The sequence below is a fragment of the Schistocerca piceifrons genome, unplaced genomic scaffold (genome assembly GCF_021461385.2).
Source record: "Schistocerca piceifrons isolate TAMUIC-IGC-003096 unplaced genomic scaffold, iqSchPice1.1 HiC_scaffold_1027, whole genome shotgun sequence".
Taxonomy (NCBI): domain Eukaryota; kingdom Metazoa; phylum Arthropoda; class Insecta; order Orthoptera; family Acrididae; genus Schistocerca; species Schistocerca piceifrons.
In genome coordinates this window covers 36887-42886 of record NW_025726827.1, presented here as the reverse complement: position 1 = coordinate 42886, position 6000 = coordinate 36887, and the positions used below count along the sequence as shown (strand labels likewise).

General features: G+C 49.7%; 1 non-coding gene across 1 annotated transcript; it reads left to right on the top strand.

Annotated features, from left to right (window-relative positions):
* Positions 1 to 711: 711 nt before the first annotated feature.
* Trnas-uga lies at positions 712 to 793 on the top strand. Its single transcript has one exon. It is a non-coding gene; the product is annotated as a tRNA-Ser (tRNA).
* The last annotated feature ends 5207 nt before the right edge of the window (positions 794 to 6000 follow it).

The following is a 6000-nucleotide window of genomic DNA, read 5'->3' as shown; positions in this document are numbered from 1 at the left end:
TTCGAATCCTACCGGCTGCGTGCGATTTTGCGTAAAGAGAGGAGCAAAAATTTTCGCACACATGTGACATGCGTGGGCGAATGCGGGTGCAAACCAGTGACGCCATTCTCAACAAGACGAAAGTTTCCGTTTAAGACTACTGAGTTCGCGACGACCGCTGCTTACTGTGGCCATCGGTTCACCTCGCACTGACGCTGGGACTGCAGAAAGCCGTCGCTGAGATCGTGAGTACACAGATGTGCTCGAAAGTGTTGGACAGAGCGAACATTCAATTCTTTTTAAGAATCGCAATTGAATCATTCGAGTGCGGCGAAGGCAGTGGTGCAGCGTTTCTTTTCTTAAGATCTCGCAGCTGCTTGGAGGTATGTCCATCGTTTTAAGACGACAGAAAACTAGCGTCAGCGGTGCGTCAGTGGAAGTCGGTGAAGTCGCCATTGGAGCCATAAGCCAGTAATTACAACATGCGAATCACTCGCTCACCACGCAGCTGTACGATAATGCTCGTGCGTGGGCCCGCATAGCTGAGTCGGTAGAGCGTTAGGTTTTCAACCAAAGGGTCCTGGGTTCAAGTCCCCGTCTGGGCGAAAATTAATACACTTTCGTAACGGCTAATGGAAACCCTACAGGAAAGAGTGAGGCCACGCCGCTTTCTGCCATCAGATTGCTTCTAAAGATGGCGGTTTCACTTGTCGGGAGTCGCTTCTGCCACCGGCAGTCGTGGCCGAGTGGTTAAGGCGTCTGACTTGAAATCAGATTCCCTCTGGGAGCGTAGGTTCGAGTCCTGCCGACTGCGAAAATTTTCTCTCTCTCAAAAGATGGACGTTCAGGTGCATCCTAGCAGTTGCGTCACTACTAAACACATGGGTCACCAGTTATTTGATCCAGGGCGCAGCGTTACAGTCGCGCCCAGAAGCCGCAGCTCATCTCCTCGTCTCACAGCCGCCCACCGGGTGTTAGTACAAGTGTCGCCTCACTGGGCAGTGCGGATGTGTCCTTTTTAGCTTGCAGACGATGACGTGTAGCAATTTACGAGCTAACGCAAGTCGAATGTTTTACCGTGTGTATCTGCTAGATACTGCCTCTCATACGGTGGAGAGGCTCACTCCTTCTTGTGTCTCGTTCTCTGCACACGAGTTGCCCCTGGCATCGACATAGCACGGGTTTTCTAGCGTCAGCGCGGCGTCACGTGAAGTCAGCGAAGTGAATATTACACGAGTCGAGTCGACATGTTTGCTTGTTACGATGATGGAAGCAGAAGAAATGTGTGTGGGACTTCACTGCATCGGCTGCTCGCCTTTCAGCGTCCCTGTGTCTTATCAGACGAAGGTGACTGTGAAATTGGCAACGAGGCAGAGCTGAACGAACACATGCAAACAGCAACGTTCAATGTCAGCCGAAATAGCTCAGCTAGTTCCGCTTTAGACGCCGTGCAGTGTGGACGTGCCTAGTCTTCCGCTCCGCCGTAGCGTTACGTATAGTGGACTATCGTTTTTGTTACGTGTTGTGTTGCAACTTCTGAGAGTATTTCTCCGTCGTTGTTTCGTACCTTGTGTTACTTTCTGTCCTTATTTCAGTGTTTTTTGTGTAGCGGTTTCGACCGCATATTTTGAAAATGTCGTCCCAGGTTATTCCTCGTCAGGCTACAGTTAGTTTTGCTTTTGACAAGTCAACCCGCCATGTGCAACCTAGTTCTCTTGAGATTCATGATTGGTTGGTAGATACCTTTGGTGTTCATTCGGATCAGGTGCACACTGCTTATTTTGATACCGAACTGTATGTTTTCTTTGTTAAGTTTATGGACCCACTTCAGGTTGATAAAATTCTTTCTAAATATGGTCATCAAGTTCTCTTTCGGCATCGGGATGATTCTGTAAGTACCGTGCTGCTTTCCAATGCTTCCATCACGTATACCAATGTTCGTGTTTACAACCTTCCACCGGAGGTGGATAATGTCTATCTTAAGGAGGGTCTACAGAAGTATGGTGATGTAAAGAGCATTCGCCTTGAACGCTGGTCAAGCCAACATCGCCTGCAATGTTACAGTGGTATTCGTTCAGTCGAAATGCACGTTAAGCAGAATATTCCATCTCACCTGCAGATCGGTGGATATCGTGTCCATGTAACATATAGTGGTCAGGTTGGCACCTGTTTTTTGTGCAATGAAAGTGGTCACGTGCGTACCGACTGTCCGCGGAGAGTTTTTGTTTTAAAAAATTCTCTCGAACAGCGTCGCAAGTTAACGGTCGCTGACCTCGTTGCAGGTGGTTCTGCTCTTGGTGTAGCACAGTCCAGTGGTAGTAGCGCCCCGCCACAGGTTTTGCGCACCCCTAATACAGAATTTCCTCCTTTGCGTGCTCAATCTGATGTTGTTCCGTCTGTCCCTCAGGTGGGTGTGCCACTTTTGAATAATAAGAGGCGTCGCCCACACGATGGAAATAGTACGGATGAGGATCTCCCTGAGATGCCCCAGTCCGAGCGACCGGCATCCTCCGAGCCACTGTGTACTGTAGCTGCTCCCTGCCCTCCTGAGGTAGCGGTTCCGGTGGCGGCTGCTGGCGCCCCTCCGGCCTCCGACGCAGCTTCTCTCGAGTCGGGTCGTCGGTCGGGCCTGTTGGCGCCGTCTTCCGAACCGACTTCGATGTCACAACAAGTGGAGCCGCGACAACTTCCTGCTTCGCTGCCCCATACCTCTGCCAGCGGAGCTGCTCCGCTTCTTTCCAACTCTGCGGCCTCGGACCTTCCTGCTCACGTTTCGCCTCCGTGCAGTCCATGTTTGCCGGAAGCTAGTGCAGGTGTTGACCATTCCGTTTTGTCGGATGTTTCCCCCGCGACCCCGGATCCCGCATGTGGACCGGCGCGGGTGGTGTCGGATACAGAACTTGACCCTCCTACGTCACCGGCGGCTGAAGTTTCCTTGCCCGTCAGCCGACGCAAGTTACGCGTTCAGCCGAACGTTAATGCTGTTCGTAAAAAACCGAAACGTAAGGGATCCGCGGAACGGGGTAGCAGTCCCCCCTCCCTCGGATGCCTCCGTCACCCCTGCTATGGACTGTGACGCTGGTGCGTCGGTGTAGGTGATTTGTTTTCTCGCTTTTCTCTCTATGGTTCAAGCATACACCTTTCTTACCTTAAATGTTAACCGTATTGAGTCCGACGTTCGCATTGCCTCTTTGCGGCAGTTTATTTACGACGCCTGTGCGGACGTAGTGTTTTTGCAGGAAGTGTTGTTTTCTGATCTCTCTCTACCTGGATTTCAAACTGTTTTTAATGTCGCGCCGGAATATTCAACAGGAACTGCTCTTTTCTTTCGAGAGGGCATTCCTATTACTGACATTGAATTCCTTGACTCTGGCCGTGGGATCGGTTGTCGTCTTTTTGATCTCCGCCTCGTTGTTTTGTATGCCCCCTCTGGTTCGGGTCACACTGTGGCTCGATCGCGCTTTTATAAAGAAGAGCTTATTTATCTTTTGCGCCAGAGTCCTCGGAGTCTCCTGCTCGGAGGCGATTTTAATTGTGTTTTACGCCCTGCAGACCAGTCCCCCAATTTTAATTATTGCCGTGATTTACATGACTTAGTTCGTACGATGCATCTGCGTGATGTTTGGGAACACAAATATCCAACCCTGGTGAAATATACGTTTTTTACCGCGTCCTCATGCAGTAGACTCGACAGATTCTATTTATCTGATTTTTTATGTGATAAAATTCTTTCTGTCGATGTTATTCCTACTAGTTTTTCTGACCATTGTGCTTTTACTGCAACTGTAAATCTTAGTCGCCAACCTGCAAAACTTTATCGTTCCCAGTGGATGTTAAATGTTTCCCACCTTGCCGACAGTGCTATGGATGATGTTATAAGTGGCGTGTGGGAGCGATGTCTTCGCTCTGTCCCGCGATACCCCTCCTTGCTGGTTTGGTGGACTGCTTTTGCCAAGCCCAAGATTCGTCAGACTTTGATTTTCTACTGTGCTGCTAGGACGCGTGATTTTAAGAACACGTATGAATATTACTACTCTGTCCTGCGTGAACTATATGACGCGGCGGGTACCTCTCCACTGCGGATCCATGATGTTCGTCGTATTAAAGCCAAGCTCTTGAGCCTTAAACGACGACAGATGGATGGTCTGCGAGTTAAGTCGAACCTCACTCTCTTGTTGAAGGTGAACTGACATCCTTGTACCATCTGCTACGGCATCAGACTCGTCGTCGTCGCTCCTTCATCTCTTCTCTTACGGTGGATGATGGGCGACAGCTTAGTGCACAGGAGGAAATGGTTCGTGCTCTTCATCAGTATTACACTAGTCTCTATTCTGCCGATGATTCTGGTGAGTCTCGTTCGGATGATGTCTTTGGGGATCTAACTGCGACGATCGCGCCTGACGCGAACGGCGAATTTCTCCGGGAGTTCCAGGTAGATGATGTTTTCGATTTTATTGCTCGCTCTCCGTCCAGTAAATCGCCGGGTCCCGACGGCCTGCCTAAAGAATTTTATCTCCGTTTTTGGCCTCTTTTGGGTGGCATTTTTACGCAGATTTTAAATGAGATTGTCAGAGGGATGGATGTGCCTGCCGATTTAAAGTAGGGAAAATTGTTTTAATTCCGAAGTCCTCTGGTCGTTTATCTGCTGCCAATCTTCGTCCGCTCACATTGCTGAATTTTGACTATAAGACAGCTGCTAGAGCGCTCAATAGCCGGCTGTCTTCTCTGCTTCGGGGTGTGATTGGTGCACATCAATGTTGTTTTCATGATAGATCTATTCTGACACCAGTAGCCGAATATCGGGATGTTGTCTCGGTTGCGGCGGTTACAAACGTACATTGTGCCTTTGCCTTCCTTGATTTTTATAAGGCTTTTGATCACGTCAGTCATGTGTTTTTAGATCGTGTTTTAGGTACAATAGGTTTTAACGCTTCATCACGTGGTGTTCTTGGCAATTTGTACAGGGGAATAACAGCTCGGGTGTCAGTCAATGGGCAGCTGACGCCGCCCATTGCTATCCGCCGCGGAGTGCCTCAGGGTAGTCCGCTCTCTATGTCTTTATTCGTTTTGTCCCTGGAACCGCTGCTTCGGACTATTGCTCTCAAACTTCAGGGTATGTCCCTCTCTGGTGGGAAGCTCTCGGTTAAGGCATATGCGGATGATGTCGTTGTTCTCCTCCGTCAACGAGATGATATCCCGTTGTTGAAAGGGGCAGTTGATGCATACTGTCGTGTCTCTGGAGCGCGTCTCAATCAGGGTAAATGTAAGTTCCTTGATATTCGAGGATTTCGCGATGCTGACGTCCCTTGGGCCACTTTTGTCGATCGCCATACGTCCTTGGGGATTATCATTGATCGGTGTCCTCTAAAAATGGCGGCTCTCAATTGGAAATCTGTCACCGAGAAGATACAGGGGGCTCTGATGGTCCATGAGCAGCGCTTTGCTACCATTTTGCAAAAAGTCAGAATTTTAGACACCTACGTCCTATGTAAAGCTTATTATGTTGCTCAGCTGTTCCCACTTCCCATGATGGTGGCGAAAAGGTTGCGCCAATTGTCTAGCAGGTTTATATGGAAGGGCCATCTATTCAAGTTACGTTACGAGGTAATGACGAAACCGCGTCTCTCCGGAGGCTTGGGCCTCTCTGACATTACTCGCAAGGCGTCTGCTTTGTACGTCCGCCGAACGACTCTAATTGTTACGCAAGAAGTGACTTCAATTACATCCAGGCTTTTTACTGTTGTGCGTCCGGCGAGCCTTGCTCCACCTGTCGATGTCGGACGCCTAAATTTTAAGTTGAAACACATTCGGGAATTTTACATTGCGGTGAGTTACCTCGGTGACGTCTTCTTGCGGCGACCGGTGCCAACGACCAAGAGCTTGATTGCCCGCTGGGAGGGGCTGGCCAGTCCCAATCCAATAGAACTGGCGTCTCCATCCGTGTCCTGGAGGAACGTCTGGAAGAACGTTAGTCTGCCGATCCACTCTATGGCCGTGGCGTCCACGTGGTATAGGGTAATA